At 40.2% G+C, this 25,000-nt stretch overlaps 1 protein-coding gene, 6 non-coding genes and 1 pseudogene across 7 annotated transcripts in view; 2 read left to right on the forward strand and 6 right to left on the reverse strand.

Moving 5' to 3' along the window:
• LOC141305375 (uncharacterized) overlaps positions 1-25,000 on the forward strand; it is a 566,500-nt gene that overhangs the window by 175,326 nt on the left and 366,174 nt on the right. The gene's annotated exons all lie outside the window — the stretch shown is intronic.
• On the forward strand, positions 339-454 carry LOC141307975 (U5 spliceosomal RNA). Its single transcript, XR_012346898.1, has one exon. It is a non-coding gene; the product is annotated as a U5 spliceosomal RNA (small nuclear RNA).
• Positions 2,787-2,905, reverse strand: LOC141306684 (5S ribosomal RNA). Its single transcript, XR_012345642.1, has one exon. It is a non-coding gene; the product is annotated as a 5S ribosomal RNA (ribosomal RNA).
• LOC141307361 (5S ribosomal RNA) lies at positions 2,990-3,108 on the reverse strand. The gene has a single exon (XR_012346315.1). It is a non-coding gene; the product is annotated as a 5S ribosomal RNA (ribosomal RNA).
• On the reverse strand, positions 3,912-4,030 carry LOC141308090 (5S ribosomal RNA). Its single transcript, XR_012347014.1, has one exon. It is a non-coding gene; the product is annotated as a 5S ribosomal RNA (ribosomal RNA).
• LOC141307712 (5S ribosomal RNA) lies at positions 17,926-18,044 on the reverse strand. Its single transcript, XR_012346663.1, has one exon. It is a non-coding gene; the product is annotated as a 5S ribosomal RNA (ribosomal RNA).
• On the reverse strand, positions 18,129-18,247 carry LOC141307220 (5S ribosomal RNA). Its single transcript, XR_012346174.1, has one exon. It is a non-coding gene; the product is annotated as a 5S ribosomal RNA (ribosomal RNA).
• Positions 19,049-19,167, reverse strand: LOC141307760 (5S ribosomal RNA; annotated as a pseudogene).

Consider the following 25,000-nt stretch of genomic DNA (forward strand, 5'->3'; position numbering starts at 1 on the left):
CATTTGCTTTAAGTTCACATTTGAGCAGAGCGCAAAACTGCAGTGAGCGGGATTCGAACCCTGGTCCAGACGTTTACCCCAAATAATGTGAAAAAATCTGATTGGTTGTCGGTGTAATTCAAAACCTTGGACAGCGGCAACAAAGCTTGCATTTCATTGGCTGTCAGCGTGTTCCAACTATCCACGGCTGGCCAATGGATGATGGAAGAGACTTTTTAACTTTTACTCCTCCCATTTGGAGTGAGGGGGAGATGAAAATCTTATCGGCACCCTAGATTACCCTTTGTGAGTATAGTGGTTTACCACAGGGAGCGCACATGCTCAAGCGCATGGGCACACAACTCGAGTTTCTCTTCATAGACGCATAAATCTTTCGCCTTTTACTAAAGATTTCCGTGGAGGGGAACCTTTCCGAGTGACCTGTATTTTTGGGTGCTCTGCTCACAGCAGAGCTGCACTGCAGTTTCAATAGCAGACTAAATCTGACCACACACCAATGTGCATTGGAGCAGAGCGTGCTTTCTCGTGCACCGTGTTTGCAGCCTTTGCGCTTCCTGTGTCGCAACTTCACGTTTTTTTTCAGCCAGCATGGAAAGACGGCACTCTCATGACATGATGGGATCCAAACCTTGGGCTTCAGCTACTTTGGCCCTGTCAGTGACTTATGTACTTCCAGCATTCTTTTCTGCTCACAACAGAGCTGTATTGGAGTGTCAAGAGTAAAACTGGCCACCAGCCAACGAAGCGCGCCTCACCACGTTCTGTACTTGCGGCCTTTGCGCTTTCTGCGTCGCAGCTCCAGATTTCTTTAGCCCGCATGGAAAGACAGCACTCTCTCGTACATGACGGGATACAAACAAAGATGGCTTCAGCTCCTTTTGCCCTATCAGTGACTTGTGCATTTCAAGCATTCTTTTCAGATGGCTAAAAGCTGGAGTCTGGAACTTGCGTTGGTGGTATAGTGGTGAGCATAGCTGCCTTCCAAGCAGTTGACCCAGGTTCGATTCCCGGCCAACGCATTTGTTTTGGCTCTGGCTGACGTTGAAGCAGAACTCCTTCTGTGACCTCTGTCAGCACCAAAATCTTTTGGATGAGTCGTTCAGCAGCAGCAAAGAGCTGGGTCTCCCCGTCGAGGAATCGAACCCCGGTCTTCCGCGTGACAGGTGGAGATACTGTCCACTATACTAACGAGGAGCTGTATCCGCTGTTCTTCGCCCCCAGCTGACTTGACTTCACCGACATCAGCATAAGGAGCCACTACTCCATGAAAAAAACAAATCAACCTGCCTTGGTCTTATTGAGTCTCCCAATATCTTGAATGCTACACATTACAGGGGGTCCTCATTTGGACCACTTTACTATTATTACTATTTTTTTTTTTACTTTTCATAATGGGAACATGAAAAAAAGGATGGGAAATCATGTGGCAGTAACATCGCATTTACGTGGATCATATCGCCCACTGCTAGAATTCTACCACTGAACCACCAATGCTCGGAATAGAGGGAGAACGTTTGGAATTAAAGGGATAGTTCACCCAAAAATGAAAATTTGATGTTTATCTGCTTACCCCCAATGCATTCAAGATGTAGGTGACTTAGTTTCCTCAGAAGAATACAAACGAAGATTTTTTACGAAAACCGGTGCTGTCTGCCAGCCTTATCATGGGTGTGGATGGGCACCAGACCTTTAAAAGTAAACAAAAACATGCACAGACAAATCTAAATTACACCCTGCGACTCGTGACGATACATTGATGTCTTAAGACACGAAACGATCGGTTTTTGAGAGAAACTGAACAGTATTTATATCATTTTTTACCTTTGTTACAACGCCACGTCCATCTCTCCTTAGTAAGCGTTCGACATCAGTCACGTCACATGAGCACGCGCTCTGTGGTAGAATAGGCAAACGCCGGAAGCGATCTGTCGCATGTATACGACACTCATTGTTTACACAGAGCACAGAGATTGTGGGTATAGCGGCTATTCAAAATGGTAAATACTTGCGCTTATCCTGATTGTTTAAACCGATTTAAAGCTAAAAGATTACATTAGTTTGCGCAAACTCATCCGGGACTTTTCACTGATTTCCCCTTACGGCGTTTGCGTATTCTACGCTAGAGCGCGTGCTCATGTGACGTGACTAATGCCAAACTCGTGCACATTACAGATGGATGTGGCTGTGTATCAAAGGTAAAAAATGATATAAATACTGTTCAGTTTCTCTCAAAAACCGATCGTTTCGTGTCTTAAGACATCAATGTATCGTCACGAGTCGCAGGGTGTAATTTGGATTTGTCTGTGCATGTTTTTGTTTACTTTTAAAGGTCTGGTGCCCATCCACACCCATGATAAGGCTGGCAGACAGCACCGGTTTTCATTAAAAATCTTTGTTTGTATTCTTCTGAGGAAACTAAGTCACCTACATCTTGGATGCATTGGGGGTAAGCAGATAAACATCAAATTTTCATTTTTGGGTGAACTATCCCTTTAACACCGCATTTACGAGTATATTGCCCACTGCTAAACTTCATCAACCTATAGATAAAGTGAACAAGTTTTATAGGCATTTGACGAATATAGACGGACTAATGAGTTTCTGACCAGATTCGGCAGGGAACGGGGGTTGGTCGGTATGTAAAGGTTAAGAGTAATAAAATGGCCTAACAAACATGTAAAACACTTAAAACTCTATAATACATTTAAATGATTGTAATAAATAAAGCGGTAAAACACGTCTTTCTAAAAGCCAGCATATTATATAAATAGTGAATAAAAGGCAAAAGCTTACAGCACCTGGTATTCCCAGACGGTCTCCCATCCAAGTACTAACCAGGCCCGACGCTGCTTAGCTTCCGAGATCAGACGAGATCGGGCGCTCTCAGCGCGGTATGGCCATAAGAGAGGGCTGCTCCAAAATGTGGGCTATTTAAAGATCAGCCTCCGTAAAAGCCAGCATATTATATAAATAGTGAAGAAAAGGCAAATGCTTACAGCACCTGGTATTCCCAGGCGGTCTCCCATCCAAGTACTAACCAGGCCCGACGCTGCTTAGCTTCCGAGATCAGACGAGATCGGGCACTCTCAGCGAGGTATGGCCATAAGTGAGGGCTGCTCCAAAAAGTGGGCTATTTAAAGATCAGCCTCCGTAAAAGCCAGCATATTATATAAATAGTGAAGAAAAGGCAAAAGCTTACAGCACCTGGTATTCCCAGGCGGTCTCCCATAAAAGTGTAACAATCGGCCTTATCAGCCGAGTTACAAGACTAAAATGGGGTCAGATTTAACTGTGAGAGATGACTAGTGGTTAAAAGAATGAGACATAAAAGAAAATTGGGTTAAATAGATTTGGTGTATTTACAAGGTTCACATAAAAGACTTTAAAACAACACGATAAAACTAGGTCAACTCTGTTAAAAGAATACAGTTCATTTGTCCATACCCTAAAAACAGGTAAACTCTGTTAAAAGAATACAGTTCATTTGTCCATACCCTAAAAACAGTCCAAGAATCCCAGTGTGTTGATAAGTCCAATGTGAGTGTCCACCATTGTGTATATGCAATCCACAGAAAGTGTAATCCAAAGTTTGCAGGTGGTGAATGGAAAGTTGAGCTCTAAAATTAGCAACTCCTCAATCCAACAGTTTGGTGACTGTCCTTTGTTTGTCATGCTGCTCTCTTATACAGTTGTACTTCCTGCTTCCTGTCATGTGTCTAGTCACATGACAGGCCAACCATCCATTTATTAAAGACACATACACTTAAAATGTTAAGAGTAATAAAATGGCCTAAAAAACATGTAAAACACTTAAAACTCTATAATACATTTAAATGATTGTAATAAATAGAGCGGTAAAACACGTCTTTCTAAAAGCCAGCATATTATATAAATAGTGAAGAAAAGGCAAAAGCTTACAGCACCTGGTATTCCCAGGCGGTCTCCCATCCAAGTACTAACCAGGCCCGACGCTGCTTAGCTTCCGAGATCAGACGAGATCGGGCGCTCTCAGCGCGGTATGGCCATAAGCGAGGGCTGCTCCAAAATGTGGGCTATTTAAAGATCAGCCTCCGTAAAAGCCAGCATATTATATAAATAGTGAAGAAAAGGCAAAAGCTTACAGCACCTGGTATTCCCAGGCAGTCTCCCATCCAAGTACTAACCAGCCCCAACGCTGCTTAGCTTCCGAGATCAGACGAGATTTTTTTTTTTTTTTAATTCAAAAATATACAATTACATATTATTACATCAATACATTCATACTATTATTATTCATACTTACAAATGCCCACATACAAACCAACAAAAACAGTTTAAGAAAACAAAAATAAAAACATTAAAAAACTTTTAAAAGCAATTAGGCAGTGTTAGATCAAAACTGGTACATGTCTTAGTAATGAAAGGATTATCATCAACAATGCACTTATTAAAAATCCCCATTTGTCCTGTCATATTAAAATAATCATACAGGATCTTTATAGTATTAGTTAACTTATGCTTAAATAATACACATACTGATAAATCTTTTTTCTCTTTTTTCATTAGGTTCCGTCTAGACCATATTACATGTCTTGCAACAGATAACCATAAATTAAGAGCATACTTATTACTTGCTTTTCCATTGAAACCAAATAGTAATAAAGTTTCCCATCCATCTTGTATTATACTTTGATCACCTATAAACTTTCCCACCATCTTTTTTAACTTCCTCATAAAACATTGTAATTTCTTACATATAAAAAACATATGCAGTATTCCTTCATCTTCCTCATAACATACTTTGCATACCGCATCTTTTGCTATCCCAATTTCACGCAGATCTTTCAAGATGGCGCCGTTGTGTGTGGCTTGCCGTCGGACGCCTGGTCCAGTCCTTAGTTTGTTTGTTTTATGCTGTTTGATCTTTTATCTAACACAATGCGCTTCCTCAATATTGATATATGACAGACTAACTCTTTTAAGTTTGCAAACTAGTACGAATGATCTGATATATCAAGCGCGAAACGGCTCATCTCACTCACCTCCTTTTCTGACGTCCATACCTGGCTACCTGCGCCACTGGCCGTGTTCTCTCCCGGTGAGGAGGCGTAGGAGAAAACGCGGAAGACGGGGTGGCTTTGCCGTTAAGTTGAAGCATTTCCTGGCTCAACAACAACAACGAGAGTCACGTCGATCCTTTCTGGGTTTCCGTGTGAAGGGCTTGGTCGGCGATTTCTTCATTCGCTGGCGCTCTCTGGACCCAGTGTATCAATGGAATAAGAACACTTCAGTGACTATGGCTGAAGCTGCTCCGCTACCTGCCTACGGCTCGCCTCGTTTTCACCGCGCTGGAGTTTGTGTGAGTAATCTTCAACGTTTTCTCGGATTTGGAATTCGGAGTCGACTGAAAATCCACCTGGTCTAAGGATGGCGTTGCTAAATGCCAGATCAGTGGTAAATAAGACTGTTATTATTAATGACTTCTTCTCCTCGCGGGATCTTGATTTTTTATTTATTACTGAAATCTGGCTTCCAAATGGGGACTTAAGTCCATTTTCTGATCTTTTGCCACAAAACTGTTTGTTTTTTAATTCACCACGTACAACAGGCCGTGGTGGAGGACTGATTTCTATTTTTAAAGACAGATTTTCTTGCAGCCAAACTATGTTTCATGCTTATCAGAGTTTTGAACTGCAGCTGTTTACATTTGATCTGAATGGTCCACTACTGGTTGCTTTGATTTATCGTCCTCCTAAGCACAATTTACATTTTTTAAACGAGTTTGCAGACTTCTTGGGGGAATTTCTACCCAAATTTGATAAACTGTTAATCCTTGGTGATTTCAACATTCATGTGTGTTGCACAACGGACTCATTATCTAAAGAATTTTCTAATCTGATAAATGCCTTTGATTTCAATCAGTATGTTAATGTCCCGACTCATCGGTCGGGACATACTCTTGATCTTGTGCTTTCTTATGGCATTTCACTTTATGAGCTTGAAGTAACTGAAAACGGGTTTTCTGACCATAAAACTGTTATGTTTTCTGTTCCCTGGGTACCAACTTGTGCTAAAGCCACTAAATGTGTCCGTAAATCTAGAATAATTACTCCATCTACTAGCAAATCTTTTTCATTAGCTTTCTGTGATGCTGTTCAAACAGTTGACATAAGTCAGTGTGATCTGAGTCCAGATGAGCTCCTACTTAAATTTAACTCCACTTCTTTGATTATCTTGGATTCAATTGCGCCTGTAATGACTTTAAAACTCAAACCTAGATCTGAGCCCTGGATTAACGATAACGTTCGTGCCTTGAGGCAAATCTGTAGACAGGCGGAGCGAAAGTGGAAAAAGGACCGGCTCCAGATTTCGCTGGAATTATTAAGAGATTCATTATCTAATTATCAGAAGGCATTGAAAAAATCAAAATCAAGGTATTTTGCAGACATTATCAATAATAATTTCCATAGGCCCAAAACCCTTTTTACTGTTTTTAACTCTGTTGTCAACCCAACGGTCTCAAAGTACCCTGCTGTTTCAAAAACAATGTGTGAGGATTTTCGGATATTTTTTGTTGACAAGATTAATTCTATCAGACGGGGGATATCTCACCCTGATTCTGATCCGTCCATCTACTCTGTTTGTTGTGCAGAGTTTAGTCAATTCAAACCTATTTCTTTTGAATATCTTCAAGAAATAGTATGCCAGCTTAAGCCGTCAGGCTCTGCCGTTGATATCTTGCCTCCTTTTTTCCTGAAACAAGTTCTTGATGCAGTAGGTCCATATCTTGTGACTTTGATTAACCAATGTTTTGAAACTAGTTATGTACCTGACGTGTTAAAGCATGCTACAGTATATCCTTTGCTCAAGAGACACAATTTAGACCCTACTGTTTTAGAGAACTATAGACCAATTTCAAATTTGTCTTTTATTACAAAGATCCTCGAGAAAATAGTGCTTCTACAATTGCAGAGCTTTTTAGATGAAAATAAGATATTTGAGGTCTTTCAATCAGGTTTTCGAAAATTCCACTCTACAGAGACTGCACTCCTGAAAGTTTTAAATGATATTCTACTTACTGGCGACTCTGGAAACCACTCTGTGCTTGTGCTCCTAGATTTGAGTGCTGCGTTTGACACTGTTGACCATGCAGTCCTTCTTACTCGCCTGGAGCACTGCGCAGGCATAACAGGAAGCGCTCTTGAATGGTTCAATTCATATCTTTTAAATAGACGTTTTAATGTTAATATGGGTGAACACTCATCTGAGTCAGCTCCTCTAGCATGTGGTGTACCTCAGGGTTCCATCTTAGCTCCAATTCTTTTTTCTTTGTATATGCTGCCATTGGGTTCTATCTTTAGGAAGCATGGTCTGTCATTTCACTGCTATGCAGATGACACTCAAATATATTTGCCCTTAAAAAAGAGTTCCAATGGCTTAGAAGCACTCATGACTTGTTTGGCTGATGTGAAAGCCTGGCTATCTTTAAATTTTCTTAATTTTAATGAGAGTAAAACTGAGATAATAGTATTCGGTCCTTCAGACTCTGTTAGTACACCAACAATACATTTTGGTGAGTTATCTTCCTCTGTAAAACCTTGGGTTAAAAATTTAGGGGTTATCTTTGATGATAAGCTGAAATTTGACAAACACATCAATGCAGTGGTCAGATCGTGTTTCTTTCAGCTTAGATTACTAGCTAAAGTTAAACCCATTTTGACGAGAAACAATTTTGAACAATTGATCCATGCTTTCATTACGACGAGACTGGATTACTGTAACTCACTATATTTTGGGATTAGCCAGTCAGCTTTATCCCGGTTACAAATGGTTCAAAATGCAGCCGCTAGACTTTTAACTAGGACTAAAAAACGGGAGCACATTACACCAGTTTTACGTTCTCTGCACTCGTTGCCTGTGCGGTATCGAGTGAATTTTAAAATGATTCTTTTGGTGTTTAAATCATTAAACGGTCTGGCCCCTCCGTATCTCTCGGAATTACTTACTGAGTATCGTCCGGTTCTGTCTCTCCGGTCATCTAACCAGAAACTGCTATGTATCCCAAAGTCAAAGCTGAGGTGCAGAGGAGACCGGGCTTTTTCAGTAGCTGCCCCCAGATTATGGAATGCTTTACCTCTGTGTATTCGCTCTGTTTCATCATCTGTTTTTAAAACTATGCTAAAAACGCATCTTTTTGAGTTAGCATATACTTAGTGAGGAAGTTGTATTGAAATGTTTGTTTTATTATGATGTTTTTATTGCTTATTTGTATTGTGCAATTGTCTATTACAAATATGTGCAGCACATTGGCAACCTCGGTTGGGATAAATGGTGCTATATAAATAAATTTGACATTGACATTGACATTGACATTAAACAATCTCATTTCATTTAATATACAATTGTGTCTTAATAGAAAATCAAAATTTTCTAACACAGGACTTCCTTACATTTTTCCATATTTCTCTCACATCCAACAAATTAAACAATTTTCCCCAGTATTCATTTGCTCTGGGCTTAACAAAAACATCATTACAAAAAAGCAAATAAAATGTTTTTATAACACATGCATCAAAGTTGACATTCTCTTCTTTTATTCTTAAAAACACCTCAATTGTATCATTTTTATTTTCCTTTTCATTTCTCTCAATTTTATCTATCCATTCTACTGGAATTGCTGCTTTTATTTTCTCATAATTGATTTTAATATCTTTCCTATCCTTTATCTCTTCTTTCTCCTCAAGCGTGTCTATAATAGCTTGTAGAGGCAAAAACCCTGGTTTCACTTCATATAGAATATCCTTTACTTGCCTCAATCCAGCTTCAAACCAATTTTTATAAAATATCATTTGACCATTACAAATTACCTTCTCATTTAAAAACAGCGGTTGATTTAACATCTGTTGTCTGTCCTTTGGTTCAAAATAAACATTCCTTTTAAAATCATTCCATGTCTTTAAAACTTCTTTATAGAATTCAGGCATATTTGCAATCATATTAATTTTCAATTTCATCCATAATATATCACTGCCTATTTGTCCACACTTATTCATAAAAAACAACATTATTTTTCCCCAAGCAGATCCAGAATTATTTAAAAACCTTTTCATTATTTTTATCCTCATACTTTTCATTCTTAAAAGAGGATCAATTAGTCCCAATCCTCCTTCCTCCACTTTTCCTATTATAGTATTATATGCAATTTTAGAAGGTTTACCATCCCATAAAAAAATTAAAATATTATCTTTTAATTTCTTGTATACCCATAACGGGAGACTTACTACAGTCAGAGTGTACCACATCTTTGATAAAAATAATGAATTTAATACTAAAACTTTACCTTTTAGAAAAAGACCTCGTTGTTTCCAAAAATTAAGTCTTTTTATCATACCACCAAGCACCTCCTCCCATATTAAATCTCGTATTTTTATTTCATCCATACCAATTCTAATTCCTAAAATCTTCATATTATTTGACTGTTCTTTAAATTTAAATATTCCTGTTAGTTCTTTTACTTGCCCCATTCTCATATACTCAGTTTTTTCTTCATTTACTTTTGCTCCTGCTCCTCTACAATATTTTTCAATTATATTCATTGTCTTTTTAACACTATTTAAATCTTTTAAAAACAACGTAGTATCATCAGCATATTGAAAAACCTTTTGCTCTATATTATAATTTTCTATAAAAAATCCACTAATTTCTCTCTCTGCATTTATCGCTAACCCTAAAGGTTCAGCCACAATAGTATATAATAATGCTGACAATGGACATCCCTGTCTAGTTGATCTAGTTATGTTTATAAAATCTGTTAAAAACCCATTCACTTTGACACAACTAAAGATCCCATTATAAAGACATTTCATCCATCTAATAAAATTCTTTCCAAATCCAAATCTTTCTATTAAGTCAAATAAATAACTATGCTCCACTCTGTCAAATGCTTTTTCTAAATCCACACTGATTAAATATCCCTTTTCTCCTTTTTCTTTAATATACCAGACAATATCTCTTATATTACACACTGTGTCTGAAATATCTCTATTTAAAACACTATAAGTGTCACAAACGGGACGACCAAGAGTGAGGATCCAAATGCAAGGCTTTATTTTGATGATCGTAGACAGGCAGACAGGGTCGAAAACACCAGCAAACATGAACAGCGAAGATAATCCAATAGCGTAATCCAATAAACAAGCGTGGGTCAAAATCCAGGTGGGCAGTCCAAATGAAACAATGAAATGAAAACAAGAAACTAGAAAACTATGACTAAGACTGGGAAAACAAAAACAGAACTATGGCTAGGGAAAACAACAAGGAGACTGGGAAAACCTGGGAGCAAGGAATAACGCTTGGTAAAGTCCACAAATGCAAATCAATACTTCGCAGAGTGTGTGTGTCCTGAGCTTGTATTTATGGTAGACAAACAGGAAGTAACCATAGAGGCAGCAGAGGGAGCAGCAACAGTCAGTGGGGGTAAGGGCTCCCTCTGCTGGCCTGGCGTAACATAGCCCCCCTCCAAGGAGCGGCTTCCAGACGCTCCAAAAAACAACAGGAAGAAACAGTCCAGGGGAGCGGTGGGGGGGCCAGGAGACTGAGGCAGAACAGGTTGGGCAAAGGCCCTCCAGAGCAGGGCAGGAGATTCAGGAGCCCTCCAGGGCAGGGCTGGAGGCAGAGCAGTCCTTTGAGGTGGAGCAAGAGTCTTAGGAGCCCTCCAGGGCGGAGCAGGAGGCTTAGCGACCCTCCGGGGCAGAGCAGGAGGCGTAGAAGCCCTCCAGGGCAGAGCCGAAGGCGGAGCAAGGGGTTTAGGAGCCCTCCAGGGCGGAGCAGGAGGCGGAGCGGCCCTCCAGGGCGGAGCAGGAGGCGCAGGAGCCCTCCAGGGCGGAACAGGAGGCGCAGGAGCCCTCCAGGGCGGAACAGGAGGCGCAGGAGCCCTCCAGGGCGGAACAGGAGGCCCAGGCGCCCTCCAGGGCGGAGCAGGAGGCGCAGGAACCCTCCAGGGCGGAGCAGGAGGCGCAGGCGCCCTCCAGGGCGGAGCAGGAGGCGCAGGAGCCCTCCAGGGCGGAACCGGAGGCGCAGGAGCCCTCCAGGGCGGAACAGGAGGCGCAGGAGCCCTCCAGGGCAGAACAGGAGGCGCAGAAGCCCTCCAGGGCGGAACAGGAGGCCGCATCATGGACTGGGACCTGGGGAGAGCAGAGACAGAGGAGGCAGACAGAGCAAGGAGAGAGGTAGAGAGTTCATGGGGGAAGGTGGCCTCCCTAGTCGTGACTAGGCAGACGAGAACTTCAGGAATGGCTTTCGTGGTCGTGTCAGAGACGACAGGGAGCCTAGGCGGTGCAGGCACAGTGTGAAGCCTTGGCGGCGCAGGCAGAGCAGGGAGTCCTGGCGGAGCAGACAGAGCACGGAATCTTGACAGAGCACGGAATCTTGGCAGAACAGGCAGAGCAAGGAACCCTGGCGGAGCTGGCAGAGCAGGGGGCATAGGTGGTGCAGGCAGAGCGTGAGGCCTTGGCGGTGCGGGCAGAACGTGAAGTCTTGGCGGTGCGGGCAGAGCGTGAAGTTCCGCTATGTACGCCACCTCCGAAAGAGGTATAGGCGCAGCGGACATGCGTGTAGATGAGGTCTCCAGAGCAAACTTGTGGGCGGACTCCTGGGCAGAAGAGGGCACTGGGGCGCAGTGTACAGCCCACACACTCAAAATGGCGATTGCCATAGCAGGTAGCGCAGTTGGCAGAGGAATGCCCTCCGGGTCAGTGGGCGTGAGGCTTGGGAGCGTTGGCTCTGCGTGATGTGGGAGCGTTGGCTCTGCATGGCTTGGGAGCGTTGGCTCTGCATGGCTTGGGAGCATTGGCTGTGCATGGCTTGGGAGCGTTGGCTCTGCATGGCTTGGGAGTGAAGGCTCTGCGTGGCTTGGGAGCGAAGGCTCTGGTAGATCAGACGAAACATGTCCCGGCTCTGGATGTTCGGGCGAGACGTGACTTGGCCTGGAAGGAACTGCTGTGACTTGATTGGGCGTGACAGGAATAGCAGTGACTTGACTTGGGATGACAGGAACAGCTGTGACTTGGCTTGGCGTGAGAGGAACAACTGTAACTTGACTCGGCGTAACAGGAGCAGCTGTGACTTGACTTGGCGTGACAGGGGCAGCTGTGACTTGACTTGGCGTGACAGGAGCAGCTGTGACTTGACTTGGCGTGACAGGAGCAGCTGTGACTTGACTTGACCTTGCAGAGACAGCAGCCATGATGTGACTTGACTTGACAAGAACAGGAGCTGTGTCGTGACTTGACTGTACCGGAGCAGCAGACATGGCGTTAACAGGCGATGGTTTGGTTGACGTGGCGTTAGCAGATGCTGGCTCGGCTGATGTGGTGTTAGCAGGCGCTGGCTTGGCTGATGTGGCGTGAGCAGGCGCTGGCTTGACTGACGTAGCATTAGCAGGCGTTGGCATCAGGATTATGGCTTGACGTGGGTCTGGCGTGGCGGCCATCTTGGGTGCAGGCTCTGGCATGGCGGCCATCTTGGGTGCAGGCTCTGGCATGGCGGCCATCTTGGGTGGTAGCTCTGGTGTGGCGGCCATCTTTGCAGCGGGCTCTGGCGTGGCGGCCATCTTTGCAGCAGGCTCTGGCGTGGCGGCCATCTTTGCAGCAGGCTCTGGCGTGGCGGCCATCTTGACCAGGAACTCAGGAACGGGAGCCATCTTGTGAACGGGCTTTGGGACGGTGGCCTTCTTGTGAACAGACTCGGGAAGGGAGGCCATCTTGGGGATTGGCTCAGGAACAGCAGCCATCTTGTGATCAGGTTCGGGGATGGCGGCCATCTTGTGAACAGGCTTGGGGGTGGCAGCCATCTTGTGAACAGGCTCAGGAAAGGCGGCCATCTTGTGAGCAGGGTCTGGAAGAGCGGCCATCTTGTGAACAAGATCAGGAAGGGGGACCATCTTGTGAACAGGATCAGGAAGGGCGGCCATCTTGTGAACAGGCTCAGGAAAGGCAGCCATCTTGTGAGCGGGGTCTGGAAGAGCAGCCATCTTGTGAACAGGATCTGGATGGGCGGCCATTTTGTGAACGGGTCTTGGGATGGCAGCCATCTTGTGAAGGGGCTCTGGGCTTGCAAACATCTTGTGCTGAGGCTCGGGGTTAGCAGATATCTTGTGCTGTGGCTCAGGACTAGCAAACATCTTGTGCTGTGGTTCTGGGCTAGCAGACATCTTGTGCTGAGGCTCGGGGCTAGCAGACATCTTGTGCTGTGGCTCAGGACTAGCAAACATCTTGTGCTGTGGTTCTGGGCTAGCAGACATCTTGTGCTGAGGCTCGGGGCTAGCAGACATCTTGTGCTGTGGCTCAGAGTTAGCAGACATCTTGTGCTGAGGCTTTAAGCTGGCAGACATCTTGTGCTGTAGCTCCTCTAAAACACCCATAGTGAACGGAGAGCCAAACAACTGCAGTGCTAAATAAATGTATTGCTGGAGGGTCCAGCCAGGCTGGTGTAGTGGCATCAGGGAACCAAATGGCTCGGAAAGTCCACCACGAAAAAATATTATTAAACAGACCTCATCCATTGAAGTAGCCTTTGCCAGTGTAATAAAATCCAAAATGTACTCCTCAATGGGACGCTCACCTTGACGGAGACGGATAATCTGGGTGGCTGGGTTCATGGTGAACTGCTGGTGGATAAAGCCGCTGGATCCGGGTGTGGCGAAGTATTCTGTCACAAACGGGACGACCAAGAGTGAGGATCCAAATGCAAGGCTTTATTTTGATGATCGTAGACAGGCAGACAGGGTCGAAAACACCAGCAAACATGAACAGCGAAGATAATCCAATAGCGTAATCCAATAAACAAGCGTGGGTCAAAATCCAGGTGGGCAGTCCAAATGAAACAATGAAATGAAAACAAGAAACTAGAAAACTATGACTAAGACTGGGAAAACAAAAACAGAACTATGGCTAGGGAAAACAACAAGGAGACTGGGAAAACCTGGGAGCAAGGAATAACGCTTGGTAAAGTCCACAAATGCAAATCAATACTTCGCAGAGTGTGTGTGTCCTGAGCTTGTATTTATGGTAGACAAACAGGAAGTAACCATAGAGGCAGCAGAGGGAGCAGCAACAGTCAGTGGGGGTAAGGGCTCCCTCTGCTGGCCTGGCGTAACAATAAGCTTGATTTGTAGTAATAATGTTGGGAATAACCTTCTTCATCCTATTAGCTAAAATCTTCGCTAAAATTTTATAATCTGTGTTTAACATACTCAGTGGTCTATAATTCTTCAACTCTTCTTTATCTCCTTTATTTTTATAAATAATTTTAATCATTCCTTTTTCATACTTTCACACAACTGTTCCTTCTTAAAAATAACACTATAAATTTCATATAATATCGGGGTTAAAATACTTTTAAAAGCCTTATAAAATTCACTTGATAAACCATCTAATCCAGGACTTTTGCCTATACTTAATTGAGTAATAGCTTCATCTATTTCCTCTTCTGTTATTTTATTATCACACATTCTTCTGTCATCATCCTTCAATTTTACTTTTATTTGATTCAATAAAAATTCTTTATCTTCTTCTATAACTCCCTTCTCCTGAAATAAATTAAAATAGAAATCTTTAACCTCCTTTAGAATTTCATTCTTTTCTTTAACACTCTTTCCTTTTTTTATCACACTTCTAATTAATTCTGCCTGTTGCCTTGTTTTTTCTAATTCATAAAAAAACTTTGTACTTCTCTCGCCCTCTACTACATTTTTAGCTCTACTTCTTATTATGGCACCCATACATTTTTCTTCTTCTATTTTTTTTTAGTTTTTCTTCTAATATTACAATTTTCTCCACTTCTGCCTTTCCTTCCTCAGCCTTTTTCATCTCTTTGTCCCATTCTCTTTTAACTTCTCTTTCCTTAGCTCTTTTTGCTCTTTGCACATTCTTTGCATATTTTATTGTAAACGACTTTATTTGTATTTTAAGATTGTCCCACCACAAACATATTGCTTCCTCATACAGTATATTATTTATACTATTTATTATTATATTTTCCACTTCCATTTTATAACAATCATTTTTCAATAATTCTTTATTAAATAACCATATTCCACTTCCCCTCTCAACTCCACTCCAATCCACTATTACATATAAGAAATCATGATCACTCCCGCTATATAATTTGTAATATATTTTTGATATATATTGTTCAAGTTCCTTACTACTTAATAAAAAATCTAATCTACTTTGCTTTAAAACTGAATTCACAACTTGTCTTCGTGAATATTCCCTTTTAAATTTATTTCTATTTCTCCATACATCAATCAGGTTGTGTTGGGACATCATTCTTCCCAACTCATTTCTCCCACTATCAGCTTTATATATCATTTTATCATCAACATCAATTCTTTCTAAAACAGTATTAAAATCTCCAATCAAGAACACATTTTGCCACACACTCATTAAATCACTCAATTCCTTAAAAAAATCAACTCTTTCTAACCCCTCATTTGGAGCATGAATGTTACATATTATTATTTCTTTTTCTTTACTTTTTAATTGAATAACCAATACCCTACCCTCATTATCCTTATATAATACATTTGTTTTGTTAAGCACTTCTCTTTTTATTAAAATAGCAACACCTCTTTTTTGTTGTGGGTCATTATTAAATAAAAGTTCTCCATCCCACATTTTTTTAAACCCATTAATTTTTTCATCATTCCAACATGTTTCTTGTAAACATAATATGTTGCATATCTTAGTCAAATTAATCAAATTTTCTAACTTCGTAACATTTGATAATCCTCTAGCATTAACGGATACAATACTAAATTGACTCATCATCCCACACACATAAAAACAAAACAGAATGACCCATAAACAACAAAAACACCCCAGAAACCTTTCCATCTGTCCAGTTCATTAATCAAATACTTCATTTTTGTTCAGTCTCTCTGTCCTCTTCCTCTCTTAAACCAGTCATATTCTGTCTTTTTTTCTTTTTTTCATTCTTTGTTTTTCCATCACCTTCTCAATATTAATTTTTGCTGTTGTTTTCACTTTACTTCCCCCACTCAAAATATTTTTCTTCGCACTTTCTTTCCCATCAAAAGTTTTTTCCTTTGTGTCTCTTACCTCCTCTCGGTTTGTACTGTCCTCTACTTCATCATCATCTTCTTTGTTATCCATCTCATTCTTTTCATCTTTATCATCAGTTAGTTGTATTCCCATAATCATTTTTGCTCTTTCTATCTTTTTAACTCCATCCCTTTCATCTTTACTTTCTCCTTCGTCGCTTCTCTGTATATCCTTAATGATACATACTTGTTGTGGTACACCTCCTTCATCATCCTCTTCCACATTCTCCCCATCATTTTGTAAGTCCATCTCTATTTCCTCATATAGTTCTACGTAGTTTTCACTTATGCAACTTTGTGATGCCTTCCCACAGCTTTGGCACCACGGGGCTTTGCAGTCCCGCGCTAAATGCCCCTGCCTCAGGCATTCTCGTTCATCTTTGCTTATTCTTTCTTCACTTCTCTGTATATCCTTTGTGTTACCACATGCTTGTTGGGGTAAAGCTCCATCATCATCTTCCTCATTCTCCTCATCGTTGTGTGATTCCATCTCCATTTCCTCATGTTCCTCTTCATAATCTTCACATGTACACCTTTGTGATGCCTTCCCACAGCTTTGGCACCGCAGGGCTTTACAGTCCCGCGCATAATGCCCCTGCTCCAGGCATTGTCGGCATGTAAATTGTGGACAATTCTTTTTTTTCATGTTCAACACTTGAACATATTCTACAAGTTTTCACTTGGTGATCATGAATCACTCTAAAATACTTTGCTCCTTCCTCCGTTTCAAACCTTGTATTATATGGAAGAGATACCACATCCTTTGGAAATTTTACTCTAATCAATCTTGTTCCATCCGCCACCGTTGTTCCAGGATAAAACCTCCTTCTCAAAGGTAGTATCGATGTCACCCCCCAGCTTGTTAGTTTTTGCAGTACTTCCTCATCACTTATATAGTTTGGCAAATTTAGAAAAGAAACCATCCTTTCCGTTGCACATAACTTCCTCATTTCACACATTTGTCCATTAATTAATATTCCATCCAATAAGTTTTCACAGTCTGTTTCTTTCTCCATAGTAAGTTCATATTCAAAATCAGTTTTTTTCCTTAGTCCATATAATTTGCCAATTCCAGTTTTGTCCTCTACAGATTTAATTATCATCATAACAGTTAGTTGTTCCGGATTTTTCACAATCATTGTTAGCGTTGTTTCTTTTTTATACTCTCTCTGGTATCTCATTTTCCCTCTCAGCTTATTTATCATTTCATCTTTTTGACTACCCCCTTGTCTCTTTTCATCATTTGAATAATCCTTTTCTTTACCTTGTACCTTCTGTTGTTGTTCAGTTCTTCCTTTCACCATTTCAGTTCCATTTTGCTTCTTTCTCGAGACCACAGTTGCCCATGTTTCTCCTTCTTGATTTTCATTTTTTTCTTGCATTATCCTTTTACGTAAATCAGTATCTTCATCCAATTCATTATCCTTATCCTCATGTTCCTTTTCCAGTCCTGTTAGAGTAACCATTATGTCCTTCCTTGTTTGTACACCTCTTCACCAAAATAAAATAGTAAAAGAAATTAAATTAAATTAAATTAAATTAAATTAAATTTAATTAACCCCAAACAGTTAAAAACTGCCTGGGGTTAAATTGTGAAATATAATAACAAAAATAAGCTTAATTACTAGAAAAATCAAAAACTTGAAACAAACAAAATTGAGGAGAGCCTTCCTCTCCCAACTGCTGCCAAACACTTCCTGTTGCTCTCTAGCGCCTCAGGTGGGGGTATGGCCATAAGCGAGGGATGCCCCAAAATGTGGGCTATTTAAAGATCAGCCTCCGTAAAGGCCAGCATATTATATAAATAGTGAAGAAAAGGCAAGAGCTTACAGCACCTGGTATTCCCAGGCGGTCTCCCATCCAAATACTAACCAGGCCTGACGCTGCTTAGCTTCTGAGATCAGACGAGATCGGGCGCTCTCAGCGCGGTATAGCCATAAGCGAGGGATGCCCCAAAATGTGGGCTATTTAAAGATCAGCCTCCGTAAAGGCCAGCATATTATATAAATAGTGAAGAAAAGGCAAAAGCTTACAGCACCGGGTATTCCCAGGCGGTCTCCCATCCAAGTACTAACCAGGCCCGACGCTGCTTAGCTTCCGAGATCAGACTAGATCGGGCGCTCTCAGCGCGGTATGGCCATAAGCGAGGGCTGCTCCAAAAAGTGGGCTATTTAAAGATCAGCCTCCGTAAAAGCCAGCATATTATATAAATAGTGAAGAAAAGGCAAAAGTTTACAGCACCTGGTATTCCCAGGCAGTCTCCCATAAAAGTTTAACATTCGGCCTTATCAGCCGAGTTACAAGACTAAAATGGGGTCAGATTTAACTGTGAGAGATGACTAGTGGTTAAAAGAATGAGACATAAAAGAAAATTGGTTTAAATAGATTTGGTGTATTTACAAGGTTCACATAAAATACTTTAAAACAACACGATAAAACTAGGTCAACTCTGTTAAAAGAATACAGTTCATTTGTCCATACCCTAAAAACAGGTAAACTCTGTTAAAAGAATACAGTTCATTTGTCCATACCCTAAAAACAGTCCAAGAATCCCAGTGTGTTGATAAGTCCAATGTGAGTGTCCACCAGTGTATATGCAATCCACAGAAAGTGTAATCCAAAGTTTGCAGGTGGTGAATGGAAAGTTGAGCTCTAAAATTAGCAACTCCTCAATCCAACAGTTTGGTGACTGTCCTTTGTTTGTCATGCTGCTCTCTTATACAGTTGTACTTCCTGCTTCCTGTCATGTGTCTAGTCACATGACAGGCCAACCATCCATTTATTAAAGACACATACACTTAACATGTTAAGAGTAATAAAATGGCCTAAAAAACATGTAAAACACCTAAAACTCTATAATACATTTAAATGATTGTAATAAATAGAGCGGTAAAACACGTCTTTCTAAAAGCCAGCATATTATATAAATAGTGAAGAAAAGGCAAAAGCTTACAGAACCTTGTATTCCCAGGCGGTCTCCCATCCAAGTACTAACCAGGGCCGACACTGCTTAGCTTCCGAGATCAGACGAGATCAGGCGCTCTCAGCGCTGTATGGCCATAAGCGAGGGCTGCCCCAAAATGTGGGCTATTTAAAGATCAGCCTCCGTAAAGGCCAGCATATTATATAAATAGTGAAGAAAAGGCAAAAGCTTACAGCACCTGGTATTCCCAGTCGGTCTCCCATCCAAGTACTAACCAGGCCCGACGCTGCTTAGCTTCCGAGATCAGACGAGATCGGGCGCTCTCTTTTTTTTTTTTTTTTTATTGAAAAACTTTAAAACAATACAGGTCACTGTAAAATCATTGGATGTGCTTCAACAATTACAGAAACTCTCTGTATTAGAAGTAAATACACAATAAATACATTCAATAAAAGTAATCCATTTCTTCAGGGTTCTAAAAAAGACATCTCCAGTCCCATGTCCTTCAAGAGCTTTAAGACCCCGTGTGTAAAAGTTTTAGAAAAAACATCCAGCTTTTTTCAATTTTGAAATAATAAAACAAACATTGTACATATTTTTCAAGTTTTCTTTTAAAAACATACCACACGTCCATTACATAATTCTCTTTCTTTGCCATCAACCTTCTTTCCCATATTGCACTCTTCATTAACATCACCAGTAAATTTATACATTTCTTGTTTTTACATTGCTTTTCAATTCCCAACATAAAAACCCTCAACCATTGAAAATTTCCATTCCCTTCTCCTCTTAATTTTAAAATCATATTCTCACATTTATTCTTAAAATTTTCTAATTTACTACAATAGAAAAACAAGTGTAAAAAATTTTCGTCCCCTGCTTTACAGACTTTGCATATGCCACTTTCTTCCATTCCAATCTTATTTAAAATAACATCAGTAAAAACCACTTTGTGTCTTATAAAATACTCCAAGTTTTCCAGTTTTGCTTGTACTAATTCCCCATTTATATTTCCCCAAATACTTTGTTCTTCTACATTGTTGAATTTCTTATACCAATATTCATTTGCGACTGGTTTCTTAAAAACAGCATCTCTAAAAACACAATAAAACTTTTTCACATTACATTCATTAAAAGCATATAATTTTTCCCCCAGCCTCACACACACATCTTTCCCTTGTTTCCCTTCTTCCATGTTTTCAATTCTCATTATCCACTCTTGAGGTACAGCATTCTTAATTATATCATATTTGTTTGTTAAGTCTTGTCTGCTATAATCCTCCTTTGCCTCCTCCATCACATCCACAATGTATTGCAATGGTAAAAACCCCTCTTTGAATTCATATAAAACATCTCTGACTTTCATGATCCCCACATCCCAACATTTCTTAAAAAAAATCTCCTTCCCTTGATTTAAAATGCAGTTGTTTAAGAATAAAGGCTGATTTAAAATGTTCTCTCTACCTTGCGGCTTAAAAACCACATTAGTTAAAAATTTTCCCCATGCCTCCATCAGTTCTTTATAAAAATCTGGCAACCCCTCTGTCATCCATTTTTTTGTTTTCATCCACAAGATGTTGTCCCCCAAATTAAAATTACTACACTCACTTAAAAAATGCCCCATTGTTCTCTTCCATGCCGCTTTGTTTTCTTCATCCAAATACTTTTTTATTAGTTTCACTCTCAGACTGTTCTTTCTTTGTTTCACATCCATTAACCCCAATCCTCCCTTCCCCACTGCTCCTATTAAAGTGTTGTATGCGATTCTTGGCGGCTTCCCTTCCCATAAAAAATCTAAAAAACATTTTTTCAGCCTTTTTTCTACCCACAACGGCATAGATGACACATATAAAATATACCATAGTTTAGAAATCATTAAAACATTAAGGACTAAAACCTTCCCTTTCAAATTTAATGTTCTCATTTTCCAAAAAGTCAGTCTTCTTTCAATCCCTCCTAATGCTTCCTCCCACATAGTTTCTTCTGCTTTCTTTTCATCCCTCCCCATTAAAACCCCTAAAATCTGTATTTCTTTAGTTTCCTTAAAAGTAAAATGCTCTGTTAAAACCACTGCCCCCCCAAATCTTAAATACATCGTTTTGTCCTCATTTACTTTAGCTCCTGATCCTCTACAGTACTTTTGTACAAATTCCATTGCTTTTTTTACACTATCCAAATCTTTCAACAATAACGTTGTGTCATCTGCATATTGATAAATTTTACTTTCTCCTCCCTCGATACCTATTCCTTTAATTCCCTCTGCATGTTTAATAGTAAGTCCCAACGGTTCCACAACTAAAGAATATAAAAGCGCTGACAGTGGGCATCCTTGCCTTATTGATCTGGTAATTTTAAAACACTGTGTTAAAAACCCATTACATTTAATTTTTGTGCTTGTACTTTTGTATGAGATCCTAATCCATTTAATAAAATTTTCTCCAAAACCAAAACTTTTTAAAACATCAAATAAAAAATCATGCTCCACCCTGTCAAAAGCTTTCTCGAAATCTAGACTAATAACAAAACCATCTTTGCTCTTTTCCTGCATGTACCTTATCATATCTTTTATGCTAATAGTTGTATCTGCTATGTCTCTTCCCTTCACTCCGTACACTTGGTTTGTTTTAATTATACTTGGCATGACTTCCTTCAATCTATTGGCTAAAATTTTAGATAAAATCTTTAAGTCAGTGTTCAGCATTGTAATCGGTCTGTAGTTCTTTAAATCTGTCTTCTCTCCTTTCCTTTTGTATATCATCTTCATTAAACCCATTCCCATTCTTTGATTTAATTCTCCTTTCTTAAAAATCTCTACATATACTTCTTTTAAGATGCTAGTTAAAAAATCTTTAAAAGCTATATAAAATTCACTCCCCAACCCATCTATACCTGGACTTTTCTTTTTGTTTAATTCACTTATTGCTCTTTTTATCTCTTCTTCTCTTATCTCTTCATCACACTCTTTTTTGTCTACTTCTCTCACTGTTTCTTTAATTTGCTTCAGTAGCTCCAGTTTCTCTTCTTCCCTCACCCCCTCTGCACTAAACAAGTTCTCATAGTATACTTTAACTTCTTTTAATATTTCCTCATTAGTTTGCACAACTATACCATTTCCCCCTCTTATTTCTTTAATCATTTCAGCTTTCCCTCTTCTTTTTTCTAGGTCAAAGAAAAATTTTGTACATTTTTCACCTTCCACAGTATATTTAGCTTTACTTCTTAATCTCGCACCTTCATATTTTTCCTCTTCCAAATCTTTCAAACATCCCTCCAAGTCTTTTATTTTTTGTATATATTTTCCATTTTCATTTAATTCCTTTTCCAAATTTTCTCGTATTTCTCTCTCCTTTTTTTCTTACTTCTCTGTATTAACTTGCAGTACTTTATTGTAAATTTTTTAACTAGATATTTAACATTTTCCCACCATATTCTTTTATCTTCAGTGTACATTTCATTCTTCTTTTCCTTTACAATAATTTCTTTAATACTTAACACATAATCCTCATTCTTCAAAATCTCTGTATTTAAAACCCATACCCCTGGCCCTCTTTTCACAGAACTCCAGTCTACTTGCATAAAAATCGGTTTATGATCACTTAAGCTTGATTCTTCATATTTAATACTACCGATAAAGCCCTCAATATTCCTTGTACATAAAATAAAATCAATTCTTGTTTTACACATAAAATTCCCCACTAATTGCCTCCTTGAATATTCTTTCTTTTTTTCATTTCTTTCTCTCCATACATCAATCATATTATTTTCCTCCATTAATATTTTCAGTTCTTTTCTTCCTTTATCATTTTTAAAAACCATTCCCTCACCCATTTCTAATTTACTAAAAACAGTATTAAAATCACCCAACATAATAACTTCTTTATGTTTCTTTAAAAAATCTCTTAACACATTAAAATACTTTTTCTTTTCATTCTCTACTGTTGGTGCATGCACATTAACCACAATTACTTGTTTTCCCTCATACTCCATTTCAAATGCTATACATTTCCCATCTTTATCCTGATATATTGTTTTACATGATACACCACTGTTTTCTTTTATTAAAACTGCAACTCCTCTTCCCAGCCTCCCATCACCATTGTTATATAAAATCTGTCCGTTTCATTGTTTCTTTATTTCTGTCATGTACCCTTCCCTCCAGTTAGTTTCTTGTAATAAAATCACATCTTCTCCTTTACACATTTCTTTCACTTTTCCAAATTTTCTTACGTCTAAAAGCCCTCTAGCATTAAAAGTAACAATTCTTAAAAGCATAAAACATATAAAAGCATGCATAAAACCCATAATCTCAGTCCATCTCCTCCAAAATCTTTAGCGCTTCATACTTATTTGTACACTCAATACCTTCATCTTTAAGCACTTTTTTTCTTGCAGTCTCTAAATTGGGCGTTACCTTTACAGATCTTCTTCTTTTCGATGATTTCCCCTGTATCTGTTCATTTTCTTTTCTTTGTTTGCTTTCCTTTGTACCAGATTGTTCATTATCACTCTGATCATTCCGTTCAACAATGTCCAATACCTTTTGCAGACTGTCCGTCAAGTCCATCTGTGTCCATAAAGATCCCTCCTGTTGTGCATCAGTCAGTTCTTTATTCCTTTGGTCGTTCATCTCCACAGTTTCCAAAACACCTTGCACGCTGTCAATCAAATCCGTCTGTGACCAAATCGCCCGGTCCCGTTGAGTTTGCATGTCCTGTTCTTCTTGTTGTTCTGTATCGTTAACAGATTCTAGTCCTTTGCCTAGTACACTTGTTTCATCCTCTCGCTGCTCGTTGTCTCGATCATGCATCTGCCTGCCCACCTGCTGCTCTCCCTCCTCCTCCTCCTCCTCATCCTCCATCCAACATTCACATTTGTTTAAAACCACATTACAATCCGGGCACTTTACTGCGTTGCAGTCTCTCGCGAAGTGCCCCCTCTCCTCGCACTTAAAACATTTAAAGTCCGGACAGTCTTTTACCACATGGTCCGGGCTCATGCACAGCCGACAGGTTTTAACCTGGTGGCTGTGCATCACCCGAAAATATTGCGGTCCCTCTGCCGTCTCTATTTTCGTACTGTACGGGAGGGAGGCTACTTCTTTCGGGAATCGCGTTTTCACAAACCTCGTCCCATCCTCAATAGTAGTGCCCGGATAAAAGCGGCGCTTTATTTTGGAAATCGGGGAAACTCCCCATCCCTCTAGTTTCGTTAAAATCTCTTCATCAGCAATGTAAGCAGGCAGATGCATAAAAGATACAACGTAATCACGATTCTGCAGTCTTTTAACTTGGCAATTCTCTCCTTTTATCATCAATCCGTCTGTGAAAAGTTCTGTATCATCCTCGCGTTCCAATGTAATCTCATACTCTCTTGCATGTTTTGGTCTGACTGCCAGAATCCTCCCATCACCAATCCGCTCCGTCAATGCTTTGATTATATCTGCCGCCCTCGCATCATTCACATGAGCCACATCTACAGTCACTGTCGCTTCTTTTAAATACACCCTCTTCACACTCTCCTTCCTTTGTTCTTTATCTTTGTCATTACCTTTCGTTTGTCCATTATCCACTCCATAGTCGATCCTGCGCTGTGCTTCCATTGCCTTATCCATCATTTCCTGTTTTTTTCCAGCTTGTAGTCGTTTATTCAGTCCGATTTCGTTTGCCTTGTGTGTTCCTCCTGCCAGTCCAGTGTCGTTTGCCGTGCATGACCCTCCAGCCAGTCCATTGTCAAGTGTCGTGCGTGTTCCTCCTCCAAGTCCAGTGTCGTTTGCCGTGCGTGTGCCTCCTGCTAGTCCAAAGTCATAATCCATTAATCCGTCCGTTCAGGAAAAAAAAAAAAAAAAAAAAAAAAAAAGAGGGGTTAACCACCCTCCAGCCAGCAAAAATGCTGCTGTTAGGTGGTTTATAACTAAAACAAACAAAAATCAACTCAAAGTAAACAACTCACAAAAACCAAACTCAAAAAATAAACAC

Source organism: Garra rufa, unplaced genomic scaffold, assembly GCF_049309525.1.
Source record: "Garra rufa unplaced genomic scaffold, GarRuf1.0 hap1_unplaced_002, whole genome shotgun sequence".
Taxonomy (NCBI): Eukaryota; Metazoa; Chordata; class Actinopteri; order Cypriniformes; family Cyprinidae; genus Garra; species Garra rufa.